Here is a 27,761-nt window from a genome sequence, read left to right as displayed (position 1 = left end):
ATAATATTTGCTGGGGAGGTTTAGCGCGTACTGGAGGGAAGGTCACAAAGTTATATCTACAAATCAGATTATAGTGCAGCGTCTTCAGAAAATGTCACCACAGTGCCCGTTGTTTTTGGTCTTTGCAGACGCAGCTTCCCTGCTAGACATCCCAGCAGGAGTCTAAGTGCCTACTTTGCCAACTGGCATGTTTCTGCTCGCAGCCTGGACTGCAGCCTAATTATGCATCTTAGGTTCTTTGTTTTTGTCAGAGTCACTGAGTAAATTCTCCTTTCACTTCCCATTTTCATTTGCTTTCTGCTGATGTAGACTGACTGGCCAACTGGTGAGAATCTGCATTCATTGGTGGGCATGTGCATATAGATGATACTCTCTTTGATATTAAAGTGACCTTTTCAACGTATAAACAAGAAAAAAGGGTTGCTCAGGATGTGCATTAAATACAAGATAAAGGTAAAAAGCTCCATCTGGCACACTTGATGTTAAACCCTCTTCAGTAACGTTGCTGGTCCAAACATTTTAAAAAGTGACTCTGTGGTGTGTCACTTGCATGCTCCTTATATCAGCAACATTCTTGCAGAGGCTCTGCTGTGTCATTCATGCTGCTTGTGCCCTGGAAAGTCCAGGCGTGTTTACTTTAGGCTTTTCCCATGCCCCAGAGTTATACGTCTTTACACGTTAACGTTTTGCAGTTCTTAGTGTCAGCCAGGGCGATTTCGCTACAATGAATGTGGTCGAGTCAGGCATCTGAAGCAGCTGCACACATGTATGTGGCCCCTAGTTTGACTCCCATCGTGGTCGACCTGATTCGATTACTGATTATTTGATACAAGCATGAAATTTTCTTTTCTTTAAAAGTTGCTTACTGTTAAATCTGCTAATATACGTCCATATGCAGCACATTCTGTTGAACATTTCCTACATTAAGACAGGTCCTCCTCATTACAGCTTTTTTTCCCCCCAAGTTTGCCACTCTGTTTTCTTTTAACCTCTTTGAACGAGATAGGATATAATATGCACCAAAACAGAAAAGGAACTGGAAAATGGTGACTGTAAACTAAATTTTGCATTGGAACCTGGCTTTCAAGTGACATTATGGCTCAGGGCAAAGGATTGTGACGCAGCACTTCTTTACCATTAGCTAAAGGTAAAGGTCAGGTGCCAACAGCAAGGCAATTTATTTTTGCAAATACCAAGTCATAATAAGTTTCTATTTCTCGTCACTTTGTTTAATACAACTGGGCAAAGTGCCTGTGTCATAATCAAATTTATAGAGTACGTCAAGTACACTTTGGAACAGCTTTTATATAATATATCCCCTCAAATATATTAGAAGTCAGGTCAGTCACTAACCTTAAACCTTTTCCTTTCAAAGAAAATACAAAAAATGTGGAATACATAGTAAAGTCAAGGGACAGGAAACTAAAAAGCAGTATCTCTAGGGGCCTCTCCAATTTCCACTAACTCCTGTGTGTCCTCTTCAGAGGGTGACATTGCAGTGGACAGGATTCCTGCTTCAGTAAAATCTGTCTGGGACCAGTCAGCTGGATGATTTGCTGGCTTGTAAAAGTCTTTTTTTTCTCCCTTTAACAAATACTAACATTCTTCCTCCTACTGTGCTGCAGTCAACATGACAGTTCAGATAAGAACAAATCCAGAGACAGCGAATGCAGATAAAAAAAACAAACGTGACATATCTGGTTAAATGATGTGGGGACAGCATCTTCTGATCAGATATGTGATATGTTTGTTGAATTTATGAGGGTTTTCTTCAAACATGTGCAACAGCGAAACCTTTTTTCTAGAGGTGGGGGATGGGTGGGATGGCCAGCCTTTTAGTTATTAAGTTGGGTCGTCCTAAACTGTCTGGGTTTTCAGTACTTTTTTACTGCAGAATGTAAATTCACCCCAGCTATAACCCAAATATTACCAGGAGAACATAATATTTCTACAGAAAGGACATTTGTGTTGTCTTGATCAGTTCAGGAAAGCATCAGGGAGTTTATTTACTGTTTAATTGACTACAGCTACTAAAGGTTTCACTGACATTTGAGGTCATACAAAGCTAATTACAAGGTCTATTACTTTTTCCAACTTCACCCAACAGGAACCAATCACAATCCCTCTTAACAATCTAACTATCCAGACCTGTAGCTGCTTTTCACTTCTATTGCATTTAATCATTATTGTCTGGATCAAGATTTCATATAAAGCAAATATTTGTAAAGATGGTCAGGCAATTTGCTGACCAATTACCGTATGTGAGTCATCCTGAAATTCAGGCACTAACTCCTGGCATATTGTTTTAATAATAATAAAAGAAACCCTTAATCTTTTTATTACCTTGCAGGAAAATGGCAAAAACGTCCTACTGTAAATGGTGCGACCAAGGTATTGTGGCTACACCAAGCTGTGCTCTCTTTCCGCTCTTTTTGGCTTCCTGATGAGTATTTGCTCAAATCAACTGACTTAAAACAATCATGAAAAATATAGGAACATTCAAAAGGTCATCAGCATGTGATTGCCGCAGCAGTCGCTGTTTAACCAAAGTCTTGCTTAACTCTAGATTTAAAAGAAAGGGAATAAAAGCTGAATTAAGTCTGGCACAGTTGGGACATCTGCAGTAGGTCGGCTTTTGAAAGGCAATTTCATTCAAATACAGAAAGATAAGCAGACCCCCCAGGTGGAAGGTTAATTCCCAAGACATGAATTTGAATCGTGAAGGAGAGACAACATCCAACTGTATTCGAAAAAAAGTTTCAAAAAGCAGCAAAAAGAGTTGAATAAAGTCTGAAAAGTTGGATAAAGATTACAAAGAAGAAGACGTGGCTCTCAAAGAAATGGAGGCAAGGTGTGATTATCTACTGTATATCAAGAAGAATCCCCTCAGTAAATCAATTTAACCAAAAAAGGAAAAGAATCATCAGTGCAGACAGCTCACTGCATTCCATGAAGCAAGTCTTACATTCAAAAGAGACAAATGGAACGCAGGAGACTGCAACCTGATTAGTATTGAACACAAAAACAACCAAATAAACCCTTCTTAGCTAAAATAAACACTTGACAGTATAAAAACCGGCAGGAAATTAAGCCGGAGGGGAAAAAGAGGACAGAGTACCCACTACCTATTTAGTCATGTTCAAACTAGCTTTTGGTCACAGCCTCGTCATCATGTGCTCAGTGGAAATAAACAGCAGCTTTGCCGCCGACGGCTGTGCCAGAGTATGAGAAGTTCTTCTTCCTCAACATTAGCTTGCGTCCTCTTTGATCATGGGCTCTGACAGATCTGTGGCATACAGCCGCCATCTTTTTATAAACAAATGAGTCATGCGGCTTGGTCTCCCGTCACCAGAGCCTTGCCTTGAGGCTCCATTCTGCAATAGAAACCTAAAGGTGGGGAAAAACAGCAGCGCTTCTCTGTTTCACAGTCACTGGAGCATATGCCATCACGTGATATCAATTCACAAAAGCGCTGCTGTTAAATTTCTCATGTCTGGCAGCAAACAGAAGTTTTTCTCTCTCCATTGTTCAGAACGTTAAAGCTCGGACTTTGACAGTGACAAAATAAATGTTGTGACTGCTGACACCACTTTACCACATGCTTCATTTAAAATGGCCAGATTAAAAAAATAATAAAAAAGCCTGACAAATATCCGTAATAATAACAGAATTGAAGTCCTAGTCTGTCCATGACTACTTCCCCTTTGTGCATTTTATCCTCCTTTAAGTGAATGTTTTAGCCTTTTTTAGATTGTTGTTTTGGTTTTGCCAGAAAATAGGACACTTAAGCAAACAGAGAAATCCACTGTATGAAACCTGCCCCTCAGTTTGAAATGAGCCAATGCAAAATGTGAAAAGTGCTCAGATATCAGAGCCACAGTAAGTTGGGACCAGTGTCATTTGACCAAGAATTAAAAATAAAAAAGTAAATGTCTATTGCAATGAATCCTTAAAATAAAAATGTTTTCTAAATCCTGGCTCAGGATTTTGGAATCCTACAAGGACCCGTCAAGCAAGTTCTACCAAAACTGAACATGACACTGCCTACTTCAACTCAGCCTCGCTTTAAGGCATAAATACAACCCCAAAGTCTTAAAAATTCAGAGCGCATAACAGACACTACCCACACTTACTACATTTTGTCTGCTGAGGATTGCTGTCAGAAGTCACAGGTGAAGTTGACAGCACTGCTGGGCTTAGTCCCACCTTTCATCTCTATTTATACCATCTTCCTTTCTTTTTCATTGTCTTTTTTTCCTAATCCCCTTCTCTCTATTCCCCATTACCCACCCCCTTTCTCTCTGCATCCTCCACAATACCCCCCACCCCCACCCCTTGTAGCTGACCCTCAAAGACAGAGTGCCCTGTTCTGTCTGTCTGCCATTGTCTACCAGCACAAGAATACCAATGGCCAGCAGCTCAAAGCAATCAATTCCTTCAAGGTAGATCCACTGTGTGCTTCACATCGGCCTCCCTGATTATTGTCTCCAAACGCAAGCCGATCGATAGCGGCCACCACCTCACCTACCCATCACATAAACACAGGCATCACACTTAAATCTCTTGGTTTTTAAAACGCTCCCAGCCTCATCGACTGCAGTTTGGAACTAAGTCCCATAGAAACCTGAATTGTTGCTTCAGAATGATTTTGACACAGTTATTTTGTGAATAGAGTTGTTAGAAGGGGGATTATCTGCAGTGTATTGAAAATAACTTGACGGCCCTAAATGATCTCTTCGGGGCAAAAATGCTTTGGAATTACTAACTTCCTTGGCAGATGTGTCGTGTTGGCAGTGCTACAATGGTGTTGCAGTGAGAGCTCAAATAGGGGCATTAAGATTCTGCCAATGCTCTGCAAATCTTCACTGATGTTCTGGGTTACCAAGGGTGATATTAAACTGTTGAGGAGTGGAATTGTGTTCTATTGAAACACAATAACATGACATGATACAACTATTTCTGATCATTTTCTTTCACTGTGCCAAAAGATAATGTGAGCGAGTGATTTTATGAGTGAGCGACTGACCTACTCCTGCCAGTGACTGCAAAACAGCCACTTCATGTCCCCCAACACAAAATAATGAGTTGGCCAATAAGTGTTCTGATTTTCTGAAGTAAAATTTCTTTCCCTACACATTTTAATTCCTGCTTTAAAGAGCTGGGTGGAATAGAAAAAGGGGTGTGCTGCATGATAGTGTGGTAAACATATTGAGTGCCTGAGGTGAAGATATGCTTCTGTGTAACCATGGACATTTACAGATTCACTGCAGGTGTGATTTATCCAAGAAGCCTTCACAGTAAAATAACTGTGACAAGCCAGACTATAAACCTTGCTTGTGGCTTAATTGCTGGTGCACTAAAAAGCCAATAGAGCCGACGTCTATCATTACAGCTTCATTGATAGAACTTAACTGTGCTACTGGGCAGCCATCCAAGCTGTCAACAAGCCTACCTGGAAGCTACAGATGAAGAGTGATATTTGGTTAGTGGAGGTCTTGACTTCATGCTGTGCTGAGAATGCATACAGTGATGACATCCTAATATGATGGCTGCTACTGACAAACCTTACAGGAATTGCCATCCTGAGCTCTCACCCTGGTGCAGATAGCGTTATACGGTCAAGCCCAACAAGTCCTTCAATCCTAAAGGCAAGATTTATAGCTTATCACAGTCCCAAAAAGATACTTGCGTTCTGCAAAAGCAACACTTATAATTTATATTTAACAAATGGTTAAAAAACTGTCACAGTAAACGGAATTTCTGAAGTTTTAGTTTTGCGCAGAAACAAAACCACATTTAAAACAAAACTCAAACAAGAGCACATTTGGAACTAAGATTTCAGCAATCGTTTATTATAAGACACACTGTGCGACATAGATTCAGTAATTCCACATCAACTTTGACTTATGTTGACAATGATACAATGGTACAATGATAACACTTTGCTGAATCACTGGCTGAACTGAAGCAAATGTATAATAATAAACAGCATCAGTGTGCATCATCCATCTGCAACTCTATTAGAGTATGTATTAGAAAATTAAGCAAAAGAAAAAGTGAGCCTTCGCAATAGTGAAACTTATATATGAAAAATAAAACAAAATTAAACTGCATTTTTTCTTTTCATTTCACTTTTATATTGTTATATTTATTCATTCATTTGTTTATTTTATCTGATTCAAGCTTTATTATTGATGAGGTATCATCATTATCATGCCAGCATCTGGAGGCATTGTTATCGGTAAGCTGAATGATGAATTGGCAACATCTAGCAGCCACAGTAAATATGACAGGAGAAAGAGTGGCAGTGCGTGCTGTGTTGTATAGTGATGAGGTTAAGGTGGATGGTTGGAGTAATAGCAGCATTAAAATGAGACACAACAATTTGTTTCCCATTTCAAACTGTTCTTCAATGTTGTTTGTATATTTTAAACCATTTGAGTTCTGTGCACATTGACCGAGCAGCTCATAAGATCACGTGATAATGGCCTTCTGAGCCAGTGGAGCATCTACTTGCCCATATCTACGGTGCTGTTAACAGCCATTGAATGGCATGAGAACATCCAAAGCAAGTGGTTATTTAATTATTTTTTTTCTTTTCAAAGCTGTGTTAAAGATATTTTTAGATTGACAGGAGATCGCATGACTGGATCTGTCATAGCGACGAACCACAGAGGACTATCACCTATTTCTGCAGCTCTTTCATCGGCTCTAATGAGCTTTGACCTCATTCTTTAGTTTGAATCTTTACTGTTTTCATTCATTCTGGAAAGTCCCAGTTATTTATTCAGCTGTTTTTTTTTTTAAATGTAAATACATTTTTAAAAATCTAAAAATCCACTAAACACTGAGACGCTACACCAAAGTCGGCATTTACTTTCTGTGGATCAAACTGTTTTATCCCTTGTATTTGCACTGTGTTCACTGCCAGCAGCTTAAATTCTGAAGTATTAGTGGAACCCCATCAACATCAACCACCTGTTGAAAGCCACAGCAGATGCCAGAATCAAAAGGTTAATCAAAAGGTTAATGATGCCAAAACCCCTGCTGCAGCAGAAACTTGTGTTTTTAGTTGATTTGAATATTGTTACTGTGCATGTGGTCGCATTAACTGAATAGTACATTGTCAAGTACACTGCTGACCTTTCTGCACATAGTGCACAAGCGAAAGAAATGGGAGAAACTCTGTTATGGGACTGAAGAAAAAAGAACATTTGCAAGAAAAAACAAGTCTCGCTGTTAATCTATGGTAGGGGTTTTTTTGAGCTGAGGAAGATGTAACGTTGACAGACACTAAATATTTTAAGTCAAGAGGACATAGCAGTACCTTAACAACATGTAGATGAATTCCCATGGAGTGAAAATGTATGCATGTGTTTATGCATGTGGCTGTGCTAATGCGAGCCTGTGTGTGCCTGTTTGTTTGTGTGTGTGCAGGAGCGTGAAGGGTAGTAGAATGGCCTACAAGGCACATTGTGTATCAAATGGTGGCATGTGGCTAGGTGAAAGAGCACCCTCCAAATCCCTGTTTTAACAGGAGCATGCAGTTGCCCTGGGGACACATAGCACACAAACCCTGCAGACCAGCCGTGTCCAAACATTTCTCACTTTGTAACCATCCAAGCTAAATAACCTTGCGCCAAGCATTGCTGAATAATTGCGTTTGCCCTGTGTGAAGCCTGCCAGCAGAGCAAAACATTTATAATAACTCCAGCAGAGGAACATCACACTTCAGAGCTGCAGCAAGCTGTAGTAAAGTTGTTTGTTAGAGCAGCCAGACAGACATGGTAAACTCTATAGGTCTCTCACTGCTGGAGGACAGACGAGTCTCTGTCGATGCACTTGAGTGAATGCACTTGACTGGCTACTCTGACAGACAACCACCTTGAGTCAGGGGATGGTTTAAACTTAAAAACAATGCGGTCTGGGTTCTGTGTCAGTGGATGCTTACAGACAAAAACACCATGTTGCATAAATCAATAATATTGTAATACCTGTGTTATAAGTGAGAACTCAATTTTTGCTAACACTGATGTTAGTGAGTGTTTTAGAAATTTGAATGTATTCCATCCTCATTCCATTAATGTCTGTACGGCATGAAAATCTATTAGTGGGCACTTAAAACTTCTTTGGGTTGTGTCCTTCAGAGTGATCACCAAGGCTGATTTATTTTAGTTACTAATGAATTTGAGACATTTTCTTAACGTTGGATGATTCCATTTTTTTTCCCACGAGTGGATCACTCAATATATGAATATGAATGAAGAATGTTTGACGTCTTGCAGGGAATGTAAACATCTAACTCATATGATAAATAATAATACAAATTTGTATTTTACCCTGCATTTTTCTTTTATAAGATGCACTTTAGAATGCTCTGCTGCCTACAAGTGGCTAAAATAAATAATGCAGCTTCAACCATGCAGCGATAGTTTGACATGAACTAAAAGCTAAACAGATTTAATGTACAATGTAATAGATCACATAAGTCAGACATCTTTCCAGAGTCTACTATTTGGATTTTTACACCAAAAGGATAATCAATGGGAAGCATGGCTACTAAAAATTATACAGCTGTATTAGCTGTGTTTGGTACTGAGCACAATTGTGCAAAAACTTGCAAAAACGATAATCTTTTTAAATACAGAAGTTTGCAAAATGTCGAGGTACTTTCTCAAGAACCACTTCAGGATTAGAGAACCTAATGTATAGGTTCTCTAATCCTGAAGTGGAGAGACTTGAAAAAGCTAGTTTAGATCCAGATGAAGCGCAGAAGATTCAAATTCTTCAAATCAAACTCAGTCAGAGCTACTAAAACTGCCATCGTGACTCCAATACAGTATTAATTTTAAACAAACAACTGCTCACAATTACAAATACAATGTTATGGCTCCGCTATAAATTTGCTCTTTTTTCCCCCCAAACTCTGTGCAGACGAAATAGCAAATGATTGTGGGGCTATGCCAGCCAGGTCTAATTGCTCTAATAGCTCAGTGTGCCAGTATTGTGTATGAAATGCCCAATATGTCTGTTTTTTTGTAGAATATGAGATGTGGAAAAGCAGGGTGCTGCTGTGCATAGTGGCACATATAATTACAGAAGCAGAGGACTTGGAGCTGTTCGAAGATAACAAGATGTCGTCTCCTGTAGTGGCTGACATGTTTTTATGCCACACAGGGAAAAGAGGATGCCATTAGGCTTGTCATCTGCCAAAACAAAGCCCTGTGTAAAATTAGGTTGCAGAGAAAGAGCAAAGGGTACTGGAATAGGAAATTTCCAGTCCTCCGATGGTATTTCCCTCCCAATCTCATTAGTAGCCTTAAATTAGGTTTAATGCTTTCAGTGTGGGAAAGAGAGAAGCCCGTTTCTCCACACGCCAAAGGAGTGAAGCTAGGAGCAGACAGGATATTTACTGCTTTCATTTTGTTTCGAGACAGCAGCTTATTGCTTATTGTGTTCCATTATTAGTGCCTCCAACCGGGGCTAATTTATTTAGATTAAACAGCACTGTTGTTTCTTTAATGTCTTCTGAAAAAAGGAAAAAAAAAATGGTGGGGCTGGGTAAGGAACAAAATATTACCAAGATATTGTTTTAGAGAAATGAAGAACAGTTGATTGAAAAAACGAAGAAAAAAAGGTTTGTAACTGCTGAGGGCTGGAGCTTTATATCAGGATAATTTAATGGTAACACCAAGTGTAGTTTTTCTTTTCAATATATTAGGCAAAAGACTGGAAGGTGGAACTAAATGCCAGGAAGGTAAGAATTTTATCTGAGAATTTTGTATGTAATAATGCTTCCATTTGTTAAAGCTTGGTAATGCTTTGGTGGTTGTTTGGCAATGGAATTTTTTTTTTTTTTTTTTTTCGTACAGGTGTTCTGCCACTGTCAGACAACAATGTGACACAAAACAAAAAGCATGATGGCTTTTTCATTCCCTGCTCACTGTCAAATCACCAAGCAATCTTACCTCTTTAGGTTGAAGTAGCTGTCACAACAAGCCACCATGAAATGCAGAAGCTGCTGTTCCAAAGTTAAGCTCAGATAAAACATTAATGCCACAAGCCATTATACACAGTTTATCCAGAGAGACTTTCGAAATATAAAACATCAATGTAATGAATGTACAGTGCACAGGTTGTTGTCCACGGACAAAAGTATGAATATTCACACGCCCACAATGACCAACGTGATTATGGAACCTACTGTGCCATGTAAACCCCATTAAGTGCTTATAAGCTTTAAACACAGTGCAGCTCACAGAGGCTCATGAGAATGTCACTTTATGCAGCCATTTTGTCAGAAACCATAGGAAAATTTATACTATAGGAAAACTATAGTTTTCTAACCGTCTTTTCTAACCGTTTCTAACCGTCATGCATTATACATTCCTAAAATCCCAACAAATTCCAGATGTCCTCATGACGTTGGAAATCTCTAAAATCATAGCTCACTCTGGTAAGTACCTGCCTTTGGGCCTGTAGACCAATCCCTGCTGGCATAAACCTCCTCTAAAAGTCACTGGATAGATTTCCATACTTTGAACCTTGATTCACATCCCTTCTTCCCAGCCAGAGACAGATTTAGTGCGGCCTGTTGAAACCCCTGACCATAAATCCCCAAGTCACTGAGTAAACTAACAGCATTCAGTATGTGACTAGAAATTCAAGCCCACACACACTTTACCCCGACTCTCTCAGCCCAGAGTCTCAGCCTCTCACTCAGCGAATTCTATTAAGTAAACAACAACTGCAAGCTGCTGGACTGTGTCTGCTCGCATTCAGCTTTTTTCCACAGACTGCCAAAACTTGTAGAATAAATCTCCCTTAATGTCTTCACATTTGGTTATGCTGCCAGGTACAGAGATCTTAGACAACACTTTGCACTTTGTCAGAAGATAAGAATGTTTTGAGGTAGGAACTGAGAACATATTGAAGACGTTAACCTAATCACATCTATAGTGAATAATATTAGTTTTTTTTGTTTAGATGTCTCTATTTGTAATCAAATGTAAAACAATCAGGGGGCATTTAATTCTCTTCTTAGACTCCAGAACATCCTGAATTATGGATGGATTCACTGGGGTGATGGACATTGTTTTTTAGAGATTTTTATCCATGTTGACATCGAAGCCTTTTGCCATTTTCATCTGCACATCCATCAATCCATCAGCTTTAACTGCTAATCCTGTTCAGGTTTGTGAGGTGCTGGAGCCTGTGCCAGCTGACATTGGGTGAGAGGCGGGGTACATCCTGCACAGTACCTCAGAGCAGAGGTAGGCTGGTTCAGGCAAATTTATAGTCACCATTAACCTAACATGCATGTCTTTGGACTGTGGGAGGAAACTGGAATATCTGTGGGAAACCCACACAAGCAGGGGAAGAACGTGCCAACTCCACACAGAAAGGGGACAGGTAGTTATGAATCTTCTAGCTGTGAGGCAGCAGCACTAACCACTCCACCATCGTGCTGCCCTCACGTGCACAATAATGCTGCAAATGAGCCTTTCCATTACACTGTAAGATGGCTTGAAGTGAAATGAATGTGTTTGGTAACTGTGGAGGCTATCAAAGTACATAAAACTGATGTTGGTGGATCCAGCTTGATATCAGCCATTAGAAGATGGGCTGTACATTAATACCATGTGGTCAGCAATGATGATGCCTAAAGTAGGCGTTGTTTATGTACTGTGCATTGGGTTTGCGTTGATTTTAACACCAAAAAGGGACCCTACCATTAGCATGTTGTGCTGTTCAGTTTTGGTGAGCGCTGTCCCTCTGGAGCCTCATTTACCTGTTCTTAGCTGATACGAGTGGACGCCTGTGTGTGGACCTCCACTGCTGTATGGTATTATTTGCACTACAGCAAACACTCCTTGAGGAGCTACACTCTCACAAATGCAACAGAATTTGGTTTAACTTATTTTAATAAAAATAGCCAAAATCATGTGACTTCCAGAAGAAGATGATAGTAATAAATGCATCGGTGATTTAATGCCATGCTGTGACTTGTTCAAATGGTGCAACTTGTTATGTCATTCCATTATTCCCTTGTAAATAAATAAATATATTTAAGATGCCTGTAGGTGTGAATGGGAGTATGTAAATGGTTGTCTGTCTGTGTATGTCTCTCTGTGGCCCTGAGACAGACTGCTGATCTGTCCTGCGTGTTCCCCGCCTTTCGCCTGATGACAGCTGGGATAGACTTGACCCCCAAATAGATAAGCGGTAACAGATAATGGATGGATGGATATAAAAAGATTGATGTCTTATACTATACCCACATTTGATGAGCAATTATAGTTAGCACTCATCTCAGCACCAGCAGCGGGAAAAGCACTAGAGCTCCAAGATTAAACATGTCAAGTTGATACTAGTGAGATGCAATGAAATGTAGTAATAATGGATTATATCCCTTGTTTCTTTAGGATCCCTTGTGTTGTGAAGGCAATATGACTCCAGCGTGGTAATGGCTATGGTAATAACACAATACAGTAGTAGAAGTAAATACACTGATTGACCAGTATTGGGAATAACAGCATCTATAAATAGCATCAAATAGACATTTGATTTTATGAATAAGTGCATATACAGTAAATATAAGTAATGGCCAGTACGCAGGTGTTTTATATCTAATTGTAATGTGTGATTATCAGATCCTACAATTGGAAACATGAGGGTTCAGTATTGAAAAAAATAGAAGGAAATAATCAAATCCAATACTAAACTCCAAAGGGATTCAAGGATGATTTTATAATGATATGCACTTTGTGCTAACCCAAACAGCTACAGCTAACAGACTGACCACCATGTTCAGCTACATTTTTTATGGGTCCACTGATTGTCTGGTTATAGTCAATTAAAGTTGAATTAAAATACCATGAGCTGGATAATTTTGCTCAGCTGTAAAGTGGCTGGTGATAGCAGTGTTCAAAAACACAACATTAATGTCAGTTCCAGCCATAGTGGAGGGAGTGAAACCAAGCGCACGTTAGGTTTAACTCATCCCCTCAAGAGTCCACCGTTCCCCATCCTTCTGCTCTTTGCATCGTCTGCTTCACAGTATTAGGCATTTCTCTGCAGATGAAGTGCATTCCATTTTACAGTGTCAGTGTGAAAAAGAAGACAACATGTATTCTGCTTTGTCTGCCGAAGGAGAAACAACAAAACCAGGACTTTTTCTAAAGCCTTTTCTTATCTCTTGAGCCCCTAACCGTCTGTGTCTAAACATACTGTAAGAAAAAGTACATGAAAATAATCCCTTAGACCCAGGAGCAGCACACTGTGCGGGAGGGGATTATTGATTCCATGTCATGAATAGGTAATAGTGGGAAAGCATCTCACTCCCAAACAAAACAATTCTTCCTCTCTAGACTTATATACTATCAGTGTTGTCAGGCTCGGTCGTTTCAAACAAGATAACAGGCTTGACAGGAACTATAATGGACTTTTTCAGCATATCAACCACTCTCCTAATGACATACCTGCCAAAGGGCTTTAATTGGGATCCAGACCTCCTTGCTTCAGCATATTTCTTGTCAAATAATCACTCCGCTAATGGATTAATACAGTTTGAACAAGTTATATATATTCAGGGTATCATAGCAAAATGTACTGAGCCTGTTGGTAAAAGAAATGTGTTATCTTGTGTTGATGTTTGAGGCTTCAGGTTAGAACAATTTTGTTTTAGGAAAGAAACAGTTCTTTCTGAAATCTAAGGCCATAGAAGAGACCCTGAAAAAGCCAGGGCAGAAATACCAACCATACCAACAGAAATTTCCAACAATCATCTAAGCCATGTGGAGACCAAATGAGAGAAGCACAGTTTTCGGGTTGCACGGTAACCAAACTAGATGTACTGGGGTCCCAATATTTTTAAAGCTATAATATGATTCAAATCACAGACATTGCAGATGCACAGTAGCCATTTGGTAGCAGGGAGCTCTGTGGAGTGACACATTTTTAACCAGTCATTAATGTAGTGTTACGATCAGACACAAGCTTTAAAAGTCAAAAGAAAAACCAAAGCAAGGCACCTTCTCTACAGTTCATTTTTCAAAATTATTAAACGCCATTCTTGTTTTTAGTATGAAGACATGTATGCTTCCTTATTTCTAGTGTATTGTATTAGTCATGTTTAAAGTCCCATGATCTGTGAGATAATGTGAATAATCATGTACCGTAATACTGTAAATATGCTTAATAAGTCTTCAACATGAAGTCTTATTTTTAGTGTAAATTTTCACCTCCCTAAAGTGCAAAATGACTGCATCCAATGCCTTGTGACAACAGCAACACATGGTCGTTTCATCCTAAATGCGTCCTCTATCTGGCTTCTGGGCTTTCCCGGAGCACGCCTACGGCCACAGCCAACCTCTAAAAGCCACAAACATCTTCAGCCATCATTAAGTTTGCACTTTCAACTTTTTGGACACCACTTTAGATTCCACTGCATGTGTGTCCCTGGGTGTGCATTTTGTCCTGATGGCTTGAGTGATGTGCTAAAGCAATTCAAGGTGTTGCTGCTTGTTTGCCACCACAATGTAACACAGTGTCTCTAATTAGGGTATAAGAGCATAATAGGTCGATGTTTGCAAGAGGTTAACACAAGATGGGCCCACTTTCCATTGCTTTTTAAAAACAATTATTTTGAAACTCTGCTTCATATTCAAGCAGCTCGACATAGTCACACCTCCCAGCTTCCTGGTAACACAGCCTTTCTTGGAATTTCCAGCTGGTGGGGTAAGTGCACCAGGAGCACCTCTGTTCTATAGGGGGAGTTAAGTGCATCACAGACACTTCTGTGGTCGCTGTTAGGCCAAAGGGTATGTGGGATTCACTCCACCCACTAACATTTCAAAACTGAGCCGAGGATTGGTGGGAGTGGAGCTGGTCACCATAGAGTATAATCTTTATACCACCCAGGACTGAAGGACAAAGTGTACTGTATGTGCTCATCCATACTGTACATTGCAAAACCTTCGCTTAGTTATAATTCATCATCCCAAGAAACTTTATTTGTACCTATTTGACTTATTAATGAAATAAAAACGCCAGTGATGTCACTGGTTGTGGTTTGTAGTATGGGCACAGAGAACAATATCCCTAAATGAAAGAAGAAAAGGAGAGAAGAGAAGGGAAGCAATATTTTACTGGCTCCAGGCTTCGAGCACTTAATACTGGTGACTGAATTTGGTTGCCAGGGCAACAGAGCATCTAGCATTGCACAAGTGCTTAAATACATTTTTTATGAGATTGTATAAAATGGGGAAGAGAAGGTGAATGAAGAGCAGCGGTGTCGGTGTTGTTGCATAACTGCAGGAGCGCTCCTACGAGCGTAGCACGGCGGTGCCTTTATCTTCTTACTTAAGACGGTCACTGCAGCGGCGTTATCAATTATAACAGGATCCTTTCATAATCCAGCAAAAATAAATAGCCAAGGCAATTTAAGCAGGAAGTAATCATAGAAAATCCCCCCATGTTAATAGCAAGTTGAAAAAATCGAATTGGATGGTATGTGATGTATTTGTAAAGGCAATGGCAGCTGTATTGACAAATGGAACACACTTAAAGCTACACTACAACACAATTATTATTGCCATGTGTGCTGTACCAAATTATTTCTCAAGCTTCAAAAGCACATGAAGCCTTGCATGGCTGTGGCTATGGTGATAATAGGTGGGTTTCCATGCTGCAGTTTATATACTGAAGTGTTGTTAAACAAGTCCAAAGGAAATAGACGTTGTGGAGTGAAAATGGCGAGAACTATTTTCTCTTTACCTAGCAAAAGGTCCAAACAAATCATTGTGTGGGTGAGCCAGTTCCTACAATCTGTAGGTAAACGGCCATGCAGGGTGAATTTTCTTCAGCGGATGTCTTCAAACTTTGGTTAAAATCTAGATGGAAACCATTTACTATCTGGGCGTAATGGCTGTAGCACTTGTCAGAGAGGAGACATGGGCAACATTTCAACATCAAAGACAGCAGCTCCAGCAATTTGCAACAGGTTGAGTGGCATGATGAAGGATCAGAGCAACAAGATTTCAGATTTCAGTCAGAGCTGCAGGCCTTTCTTTGCTTCCAGCCTCTCAAGATTTAGTGTAGCCACTTTCTAAGTTTCCAATCCCTGTTGTTCTTTTAAGAAGCAAAAAAAAAAAAAAAAAAAATAACTGCTGTCAGATGGCTTCTGGGTCTGTGGCAAAATATTTTGGTTCCCAATGCAAAAGTTCCTCATATGATCCCTGAAACTGCATTGCTCAGTAAAAGCTTTAACCTTCCAGTTAAGTGTTGCATGATCAGAGAATCCATTTCCTGCTAGCCACTCCAGTACCAGAAGCAGTCACCCAGTACGCTGCAATGGGGATCTGAAGGTGTTTCCCAGCGGCGAAGATAAAGCTATTAATCCTTTTGCTCTCTAAAAAAAAAACAAATTGCTGCTCGATCCTGAAGGATAAGTATTCTGTATCTGGAGTGAGTGATCTACTACTGGCTGGATAAAGATATATGGTGTTGCACAGTGTTCGGCCTTCACTTTAACAATCCAGGAAGAGGTTCCCAGGGCTTGGATAAGACTCCCCTGTGTCTGTTTGTGCTGTCTGGGGAGATAGAAGCCCTTCTGAGTAGCTTGTCCCACTAATTACACCAAGCCATCCCTGATACCCACCCACTGTTGCCCTAGGTTTTCAGATCACACCTTTCTATTGTTGCCCTTTGTCGGCTTCTATTCTGTTTCTTTTCCTGCTTTCCCAATTTCTTCTCTTAGAGGTGATGGTTATGACATGGTCACTGCACAACCATTTTCTTCTCTTGGCCCTTTTCTTTCCTTCTTGTTACTGCAAACACTCCCATTGGGATTCTCACTGGCCACTCCACTATAAAATTCACCAAAAACAGATTTCAATATAATTTTAATAATACAGTTCAGCTTACATTTTTGGTTTTGCTCAGTTTTATTTGTTAGTAATTTACATGAAATGTTAGATACTAAATGTAAATTATTATTAGTATGACATTTTGAAAAAAAAACAGTTTTTATGTTGAAAAATGTTCTATTTCAATTTTTGCAGTCACACTAAATTCATGTTCCTGCTTCTTGTTGAATTTGAGTTCTCGTCACCACATTACAGCTAAATAATGTACTGTGCAGATGGTAGAGTTTATACCTGGTTTTCATTACATTATGCTGGTGTGTTTTGTTTTTTGTTTGATGCCACATGTACAGTAATCCATTAATACTCATACTCATCATTACTGTCTGTGATAGATCATATTAGAGTCAGGGTGAAAAAGGATACGCTGTGCTCTATGTTGAACCTTTGTAATAGGCCAGCGTTTGTCTATTCAGCCTTGAAATGTGGACTTTGAAGGATAGTGTCAAAATTGGAATGCAGCCATAGTTTGCACCCAGTGATACATGCTATATTTAAGACTAGTGTCTACCCCAAAACAAGACAAGATCCTGCAAATCTAGTTATAAAAAGTCATAAGGATATAATCTGTTTTTCTCCTAACTTTTTTAGGTTAATATGAGACTAGAAAAACTGTGTGAAGTTCTGGTATATTGAACCAGTTTAGCGTAACAGATTTTGGCAGATGCCGTGTGGTGCCTGAGGGGAAACAGAACATCAGACAAATGATATATCAAAAGTAGGAGATACAAGTGTTAGAAAAGTTTTTGAAAAGCCTCAAATTACTGACAAATCGCCCGGTCCCTGGCCCTGCACTAGTTTCAAAACAACATTTATCTTAAAGCAAACTAAGCCATCCAACGTGTGTAGTCTTGACGTGAAGTCATCATAGTGATAAATACATATTTTAAGACCACTCACCAGTACTAATGATTCATTTACATAATCCAAACTAAGGCTCAATTGAGACATTTAACACCAGATAAAAAGAACATATCTATTTGAAAACAGGTTTTATGATCCCACATGACAAAACAAAAAGGACAGTACATTAAAGGAAAAATGTATAAAATTTTATAACCAAGAATAAAACAAAAAGGTGACATTAAATAAACTAATTACTTTATTTAATGAAGTTTGGTATTCAGTGACAAAGTGTGAGTGGTAAAACTATATTAGAAGGTAAAGGAAAATTAATAAACAGCATCTTGCATGTTTTAGTAATGTTTGCACCAAACATCATCTATTCCTGCATGAAAAAAGCTGATAAAATTATGGACAGAATACATCTGCAGTTTTAAGACAACTTCAATAAAGCATAAATCCAAGGATTAACAAGTAAAACTACATTTACAAAAACCATGAGCAAGTTAACATCAGCTGTGGATGTTGATGTCATGTATTTTCTGATACCTATGTTATCTAAAGACATACAGAATTTTGCTATTGGACATTTGAATTATACTATGAACTATACATTAAGATCCTAAATAAGGGCATGAGAAATACTGCATCTATGAGTTTGTGTAGCACAGGCATCGCAAGATGACATCACCAGAAGTGAATGACCAGTGTGTGTGTAATAAATCAGAACTAAAAGCCAAAACACAGACAACCACCATATTATTGATCTATTACACGTTGTTACTTTAAAATACTTGCTCTGTGTACGCCTTTTTCTCAATCTAAGGAATGTGTGTTTTGAAGCTCTGTGTATTATCACTAGGTCATTCATATCTCTGATTCCTGGAGTTTTAACAGTATGACCATGGATGTCACTCATCTCCTTATTGGTCGGATGAAATGATTTTTCTCCCTTCCCCCGAAAGGGAAGTTTGATGGCAACTGTGGCTGTGCTTGAGTATTCCCCAACGCTTGTCGCTAAGATACATCTACTGTTCTCTATCGAGCCACTTGTTTTACTTTTATTCAGGATGAAAAAAAAGGTTCTCAATACATCCCCAGACGTTAGAAGTGCTCTTCTTTTAACGGAGACTCAGTCTACCTCACAGGCGACCACTTGGCTGAAATTCAAAGAGCACACTTTTAGAATAATAATCACCTCACTGTGGAGATTTGTGATGCCTCCAGCCTCACTGATGGATGAGCTATTGAATCAGAAAGATGACAGATGTTATCTGAATTAACACGTTCCCCCCAGAAGAAATTCCCCCGCTGTCTCAAAGTCCAGCATACAAATATGATTTGTTGTCAAAGGGGACGGCAGGAGTGACTTTTTCATACATTTCAAGTGTCTTTTTAATCAACTGGCACAAAGGGAACCCTGCTGTTAGCTGACAGGAGAGAGGAAGAGATGGAAAAGCTGAGTGTCAGATTTGAATCCCTCCCTGACATTGCTTTAATTGAGATCTCTGTGAGGTGAACTCAAATGATGAGATTTAAATCAATCTGATGCTTTGGATTTAGAGGTTCAAAGGAAACTGATGGCACATATGGAAGATTAGCCACACGAATAACAATGATATTGTGGCTACAGGTTTAATCTTTTGGTGCTGCAGGGTCACAGAGAGGGAAATGTCATTGTTAAACTAAGGCATATAGAGATTCAATGAAGAGTTGCCTCCGATATTGCTGCAGCCATCAATTAATAAGTGGCCTGAAATCACAAAGAGGAATTTTAAAGCTATGTTAGGACAGATTCTGGTGAAACGCTCACCTCAAACCTGAGCATCAAGGTTGTGTGCAGCTTATTTACAACAAGTAATAATATGTTTTCCCTCTTACAGTTAGGGCAGAGTAAAGTTAATGGCACTTTAAAACGCTGTCAAAAACACGTTTACTGTGTTCACATTCTTTGCTCAGCATGTTGGTGTTTTAACATTTGCTGACATGGAAATTTACACTAATCACTAAACTAAAGCATTTGACAAAATTGGATTCACACCTGCTGATGATCAGAATAGTTTTTCATGTTCAAGACACCATGAAACTCATGTATCGTGAACATTTTGCTGAGATGTTTCGTAGCAGCTTATTTGCAACTTGCCAAATATCCTGATTATGTTAATAGAAAAACATCCTCCACTCGCAATTACAATATGTTTCCTTCCAAACGTACTTGCCGTTGCAAATTAATGGTAGATAAATGCAATTTGGAGAAGTCATGGCTGGTTGACAAGCTGCTGTTTTCACTAATCATCAAGGGGATATTTTAAAATTAAAATACAATATGCAACCTAGCATGTGCAGTATGTGACACTGCTCCATTTGTAAAAGGTTCCTGCTGGTAAAACATATAACTCTATACTGTGGAAAGAAGGCACAGATTTAACAGTAGTGTACTTTAATCCCCAATGGGAGCCACACCACCTGTTGAAGCCCTCAGATGTCCGTACAAATCTTGCTCTATCTTCCCCCTACCTTTCAGTCATTTATGGACAGATGGGTAAAATATTTGTCATAGGCCAGTTTTTTTTATTTTTGATTAATACAATATTCGTAACAAGGCAGCACATTAGTGGAGTGGTTAGCTACCTGTATTCTGTGGCCTTTCCCCCCCCCTGCTTCTGTAGGTTTCCTCAAGCTGCTCCAGTTTTCCCCGACAGTCCAAAGACATGCATGTTAGGCTACTTGGTGACTCTAAATTCCCCATTGGTGTGAATGTGAGCCCGAATTGTTGTCCGTCTGTGTATGTCCCTTTGTGTTGTGCCCTGTAAAAGACCGGCGACCCCGCCTCTCAATCGATGACAGAGGGGGTAGGTTCCAGCCACCTGTGAGCCTGAGCAGGATAAGTGGTTACAGATGACGAATGGACAGATTGATGTTTCTAACCCGAACTGGGATCTGGGTGCTATAATCTGTGGCATCTTGCTATGTTTTTTTTAAAAAATAATACTGCTCTGCCTGTGCCATTCAAACAATAACGAGCAGGGTACATTTACTAAACAGCTTCAAAAAGCAGTTGGAAAGTACCTGCGCTGTCAACATGGAACATTCTGATTGAAATTTAATATTTCATTAAACCTGGGAAACCTTTATTACAACTTCAAACCATTCGGCAAACAACAGTTAACTAGGTAAGAAGGTGACAAGATGAGAACAAGAACTGGACTTACATTGCTGCTATTCTGTAGTTAATAGGTGCTTACAGATTATTACCTGATAGGTGTGAATAAGTACCCAATACCAGCACTGTAGGTATTTTTCTTATTCTCATCTTGTTACCCCGTTATTCCCCAAAGTTTGCTTATTGTTATCAAGTAACAACAAATATGTATCCATGGTACTGTGGAAGTATAGCATTGTTACTAATAAGTAACCAGTGAGCCCGCTGTACTTACGCTGTAAGCAGCGTGCTGTAATCTGAAGCCCTACCAACTATTAGTACTGATACGTATGCCGGGGGCAAATATGTAAGGCATTTGGGATTTACACATACAGTATAAGTGTATTCTGCTGTCCTACATCAGATATTAATGTTTTTTTATCTTCTCAATAGAACTAATACATTTAAGACTTTGATGTTCAGCCACTGTTAGTTAACATGTTTCAACCTTTTCAATTACTTACCCAACAGGGTACGAGGAGCGGACGTTCACAGACTTTGATGGTGTAAGCCGATTTTCTCCTTCGCTTCAATCCTAATTGTGTCTCATCAAGCCGCTGATTGGATCCTGATAGCGAGGGCTCGGCCATCATCTGATTGCTTGCCAGCAGTAATTTATTTTTTTAATCTAATTAAAAAGAATTGGTATTGCCAAAGAGATTTATTACCGCTAAATGTTTTCGCAGTTCCACTGAGCTCGAGCATGTGTTCAACATAATCTGGACCTAAAGTAAATGAATACTGTACAACAATATTGTGTTTAATTACTAAATAAATTGGTTCCGTTTTATTTTTCTTGCTTTACTGTGGCTATATAAAGAAGAGTTATTTGAAGCCTTAAATTAAATCCTGAATTGATTACTCCATTATTCCAGAAGAAATAGATGATCCAACCTGAAGGGAGGACCTATACTAGGTTTAAAAACAGTCATGAAATGGTATTATCTATTGTTTGTTATTTTAATTAACTGTTAAAGCCAACTGGAAATCACCAGCCAAACTCTGTGACTCTCAACTGTGCTGACAGGCTTCAAAACAGGGTTAAATTGGCAGACAGACACATAGTGGTTTATAATGCCCTGAAAGAAAAAACAATCACTTCATTTGTCACGCTTAAACTCCTGTGGAACGATACTTCAGATTCGCAAGACATACAGCCTGTACATCGGAAACTCATTACACGCTTATTACCAGACAATTAGACAGCAGAGAGCATGTGGGCCTGCTCAAGAGATATCTGACACTCCTTGTTATATGAAATGATAAACTTAAAAAAAACTAATTCTGGCAATGTCGAGTAAGGTAGGCTTTATTGCTGTCACGATAATGTGTCCTCACTTTAAAATGCATGAGAATGAAAGAGCAGTGTGGGCTGGAGCTAGACTGCAATATTAGTTTTTTGATTTATATCAAAATTAAGTTTTACTAAGTCAGGTGTCGGCCATGTTGTGTATTTCTGATATGAATATGATGCACTTTGTTACATTTCACAGCCTTAAAATAAATACATACTATATTCAGCCATATTTCGTCCAATAAATAGAGATTATTATAATGTTATTATTGTGTCACTAACTTTGTTTCATCTGGTAATTTCAAGTCTTACAGTGGATGTCAGGCTTAAAGCTTTTGGGATTTCAAGTATTGAAAATGTTGCACTTTCAGGCCACTAGAGTACAGAGTAGGATACCAGGGTGTTTCAGTGGAGTAAAGCAATTTATATTTCGTTATTTTTTCAAAATATTGCATTTGCCACCTCACAGCCTGAATGTCCCGAATCTGAATTCACCTGTTAGATGTGTCCTTTCTGTGTGCATGTTCTCCCATGCTTGCATTGGTTTTTTTCCTGGGCACTCCAGTTTCTTCCAACAGTAAAGCGATATGCAGTTAGTTGGTGACTCTAAATTTCCTGTGTGGATGTAAGCAGCAGCAGCAGCAGCAGCAGCACCAGCAGCAGGGGTTGAGATAAATGAGGGGGGTACACTTATTTTGATAACTTGCTTCAACTTTCATGTTATTTTCTATCATAACCTTGGTAGGGAAAATTGTGGATTCTGATTGGTTGGAAGGTTTGGATTCACTGTAACAGTTTCAATTGACAGTTTCAAGTGATACGAGTGATGTTGGTGTTTGCTTGCTTAAAGAGCCTGGAGCTACTGGTAAATGTTGCACTAAGAAAAAAGCAGTTTCTCAGTAATAGCTACTGAAATGTAGCTTTAAATGTGCGTCATTTGCTTGAATCTGGAACTGAAAGGGGACAACTTAAATTGACAAGCTAAACATGCAACAGTCATGTTGGTCTGAGGAGCAGCTGCAGGGGAAAAGAGATTCCCAAAAGTCAGGAGAGGGTATAGATCAAAAAAACACAGGAGATAAAGCCACTTGTAAGAAGAGCGAGATCGACAGCGAGGGTGCAACAGTGTCTGAAATAGGAAGGAGAGAAAGGTGGTGCTATTTACTGTATTTTCCACTAAGCTTGAGCTCAGTCTTTAAAAAAAAAAGCTCTCTTCTGATTTTAGAATTGAATACAACTTTATACAACTCCTCAACTCCTCGCTGAGTCTTGTGAATCCCTTCCAGTCAAGATGTTGCTTACCAATGCAAACAACAGCAATTGTGGGCTTCAGGAACTGCATTTAAGGATGTATGAAAAGGTTCTATAAAACTTAAGACTGATGTTTATTTTGATTATCATTTTGCTTTCAGTTGACCATGGTTTAAGCAGGATAATATTTTGAGTTTAAAAGGAATAGAACCACAGGCTAACAAGCACAGAATATATATCAAACCAGCTGGATAAAAACTTCTGGGGAGGCTTAAAGCTGCATATTCATTCTCCCTGTGGTCCTCCCTGCTCGGCCCATTTACCTCAGCCGCTAATCCTTCCCTTGCAGATTCCAAGGTAAGGTAAATTGAGGGAACAGTGCAGTCGTTGCACTTCAACTGTGCATGTTAGGGAACACTTTTGATATGGGTTATTGTATTTCATCCCACATGGGGAAAGCTGACTGCAGGATACCCACAAATACTATGTTAGGAGATGGCACTGCAGTTACGGTGGACACTTTGATTGTGTTTTAAGGGATTAAAAGTCTGAAAATATGCAGAATGTGACTTTCAAACTCTTGGTAGAACTATTTTTTTCTTTCTTTTAGACCAGAGTTGTTCTCTAATGGGGGGGATTTCAACTACTTATACTGTTTCAGCAGTGTTTAGACAGAACATGTTGTTAATGAAAATCATTCTTGAGTTTATTTTGCAGTTTGTTTATATGCCCTATAATCTTGTACCTAAATTAACCCTGGCTTTGAAAAAGAAATGGAAAATTAAATGTTGAAGGTAAGTACAAGGCTTTCTCCACACTTCTTTTTCCAGGATTAAAGTGTAACACAGAAAACTCTCTCTCTCTCCCTCTCTCATACATATATATATGTACATGTATGTATATAGGGATGGCTGGTGAGAAAGCATACAGTAAATAACAGATAGCAATAATCCAAATCATATGTTGCTGCAAACAGCTCAATACATTTGAATAAGTGTATGTTTTTATTGCTATATAAATATTAGTGTGTTTCCAAATGCAAACAGATATTAAAAGACTGCACCATGTGAGAAATGAACACCAAAAATAGTTCCCCTACCGACCCTTCATTTGGATTAGAGAACCTTTCTGAAGCTGACTGCAAAGATTTTTCTTTTCTTCTAGCACCATTAGGTCAAAAATGAATCTTATCTAATACAAAGCTAACGACATTCCTCTCAGTGTTAATTTAGAGAGCATGCTGTCTCACTAAGATGCAAACATGGTAAACACAACCTTATAAGTAGCATGTCAGCATTCCAAAATTTATATACATGCAACTTAAACTTGCTGAAAATATAGAACTTCCATATTTCAAGTCCAATTTCACTATTTAAATACAGATGTAAAACTTGTACCAACAGTTGAGTGAAACACTTTGCATCCCATTAGTTTGCAACTGCAAAGAGTAAAACAAAGACTTTAGTCAACATCAACACAATATCTGGCCTAATGCAGATTCTTATAGAATGTTTGTTCATTATCAGAAGTAAGAAAAATGGTCAAGGATTGTATAAAAGAAAGTTATAGTAAGTTAAGGTAATGAAAATTATATATCAAGGCTCCAAGGGTTTACCTCCCTCGTTATTATGTCCTCTCTTTGTCTTCAGAACCTTAATTTGTTGGTAATCATGGCACATTACTTGCTAACAAATCAATACTTTCTTCCACTTCATCTCTGAGGGAAATGCAACATCACCGCTTTACTAGGCATCACTTCCCAGATAAGGCTTTCACAGACCAAACTGTACAGGCTGAGCGAACACAGAGAAAATTCGAAACCAGATTTAATACTAACAGTCTGGAAAAGCATTAATGTTTTAGAAATGATCATGAGCCCTTTCCTTCTGAGTAATTGTACATTTGACACACTTTAATGAGAGTTACATCTGAAGTCCAACCCTGCACAATAGTTAGTCAGTGCAATTTTATTTGGAAGTATTAATGCCACAATAATTTCCTACAGTAAATGGCCTCGTTTCCGGCAACAACAGCTTGTTGTTTACTATGTGATGTTTTCCAATGGAGGACAACTTTGATGATTTATGAATGAATCATTGTGCTTTTAGGAGTATACTTAACAAATTCAAGCATTGCCTTTGATGGAAAAGCCCTGGTACAATTACCACATTACATAACCTTGACCCAACTCATCCAAACATTTACAGAGTATACTGTGTATATGGAGGTTTCCGTACACAGCGTCAGAAAACAGGGACTTGAGCAACACACATCTCTGATCTCCCCACTGACAAAGCCCTTTGATGGTGATTCGCTTGTCTGTTTGCTTTCACAGAAATGGCACGGAATTTTCATAGTCAATTTTGCCAGCTTGTATGGATGTGGCCCTTTAAAATGGTTTCATTTCAAGCCTTAAACTGTCAGTGGGGCAGATCCAGGATGTCATGGTTAAAATTATTTTACCTCAGGAACTGGTGTGATGAATTTGTAGCTGTCACTCAGGCTTTTGTTGATTCATATTTAAATATTCATTTGTGTCGGCTGTCTTCATTGTGTTTGGCTCGATGTTTGTCATAAAGCTACTATAGATTCAATAATTTTTGGAGTATTTGTTTTTACTTCTGTCTTGATCGAGTCTAGTGGCAGCTTTGAGTAAAGGAAATTCAATGGCAGCAGAGTAGGCAGCTTTAGCTCTCTGGATCTTACCCCATTTGAAATCCTGCATCCACAATCTGAAATATATAGTGCTAATATATAGATCAAAGCTGTAACATCGGCAGCAGCTCATTGAAATTGAATTTTACATGCTTTGATATGAGATAACACATGTCAGATTCCATTACATAAAGACGTATAAAATGCGCTTGAGGCAAAACACTGACGCTGTATAGAAAAGTGATTCCACTGAGAAAAAGACACAACAAACAAACATTACTCTATCAGTTAAAGTCCAAACATCTCAGTGTTTTACAGTTGGTTTCATTTCGATGCACACACACCATTAGCTTTGCGCTGACCTTATTACCATTCATGTTAATCCTGTGTGACATTTAGTTTATACGGTGTTGGTCATCCCTGTCATCTAAAAATAAATGCACAGCTCTTAAAGCCTTCCAGTACAAAATTATGCTGCTTCTTGAGTTATTTCAAAGTGCATCAGCAGATAAGCCTTTGGAGCGACTAAAGTGGATTGTTTGACTGACTGCCAAATGTATTCTTGAATTATTAAGTTATTTATGGCTGTGCATTACAAAAGTTGTTGCATTTAGACTTCAATATTACCAGAGGAGTTTACAACATTATACTTGCTATGAACACAAGTCTGTTTTAGACAAAGCTCTTTATTTTATAGTTCCTGCTTGAACTGACAGCTAATCTGCTGCACTGCTTTATAACACTAAGGCTGCATGCTTTAAGCAAACATCAACAGCAGATGGTGAAAGGAATGAATGCATGTTGGCTTGCGGCAGAACTGTCGAGTGGTCTTCGAAACGAGCAGTGGAGGATGATGGTGCAATGTACTTCTGGCAGGTGGAGGCGAAATTACTGGGAAATGTCTGCAGAGGGCGGCTCTAGCTCAGTCAGTACAGCAGTCATCCACAAACCGCAGGGTCAGTGGTGGTTCGACTCCCAAACCCCGGTTCCTCCTGGCTACGTGTTAAAAGGTCCTTTGAAAAAGATACTGAACATCACGTTGCTCACAGTGGGTACAGTATATTGCACCATTCATGCTTTGTTGTTGCTTTTTTTTGTTGTTGTTGCTTTTTGTTGTTGTTTTGTTGTTGCTTTTCGTTGCTCTTTTCTTTTCTTTCTCCACTTTCCACTCACCCCAACCGGTCAAGGCAGATGGCCGCCCACCCTGAGCCTGGTTCTGCTGGAGGTTTCTCCCATTAAAGGGAGTTTTTCCTCTCCACTGTTGCCTAGGGCTTGCTCAAGGGGGATTTGTTGGGTTACTTCTACATACTTGTGTAGTCTGGACTTTATTCTGTAAAGTGCCTTGAGATGACTTTGTTGTAAATTGGCGCTATATAAATAAAGTTGAATTGAATTGAATTGAATTGAATTGAATTGAGGTGAGCACCTTGCGTGGCTGCCGCCATCATCAGTGGTTGAATGGGTGGAGGTGAAGCCACACTGTATAGCACTCTCGATTACACTTTGGCAATATATAAGTTAGTTGTGCAGTAATATATTTTACCAGTGGTTGCACATGTTCAACTGACACTTGCTTACTTTGGACAGTTAA

The sequence above is a fragment of the Channa argus genome, chromosome 13 (genome assembly GCF_033026475.1).
Source record: "Channa argus isolate prfri chromosome 13, Channa argus male v1.0, whole genome shotgun sequence".
NCBI lineage: Eukaryota > Metazoa > Chordata > Actinopteri > Anabantiformes > Channidae > Channa > Channa argus.
The sequence above is the reverse complement of the archived record's forward strand: the minus strand, read 5'-3'. Positions refer to the sequence as shown.